We start from the raw sequence: 617 nt of genomic DNA, 5'->3' as shown, positions 1-617 counted from the left end.
AATTAAAATATCCAAAAACACAAGAAAAATATGTCACTAAAATCCTTAAATTGATGCATGCATGTGTAATTATCTTTATCTCTAAAAAAAAAAAAATCAAATAACATTCAAAAGTCAAGTTAATGAGTCCAAATTCAACACCAGTTGGAAGTATTGAGTTAGTAAAGATGTGGATTTTAGTACAATATTTATAAATTAAAATACTAAAAACTTTCCCAACAAGTAGTGGACTTTGACCAATTATTGAATTATAAGGAATTCACCAAGACCAATTAAATGACCAAGTATCACAACATTTGACCACATGGGTAAATTTATGAAACCATATGCTAAAATTCTTCCTCATTCACTCACCTATCAAACCATACATATATATATAGTAGTTAGAATAACCAACTTTTTTAAAAAATACCTGCAAAGGGAGAACTAAAAAGAGCTAATTAATAACATGGAAGAGTTTTTTCAAGTTTCTAATTGGTTTTGTGATGATGAAACTTATAATAATTTTGAGGTGAATCAAAGTGCTTTTGTGAGTTTTGAGAGCAAATTAAGTGAAGGATTTGGAGTTTATAGATATGGAAATGTATCGACGAATCATCGGAACATGAACAAGAGGG

This window comes from Capsicum annuum, chromosome 3, assembly GCF_002878395.1.
Source record: "Capsicum annuum cultivar UCD-10X-F1 chromosome 3, UCD10Xv1.1, whole genome shotgun sequence".
NCBI lineage: Eukaryota > Viridiplantae > Streptophyta > Magnoliopsida > Solanales > Solanaceae > Capsicum > Capsicum annuum.
This window is presented reverse-complemented; position numbering follows the sequence as displayed.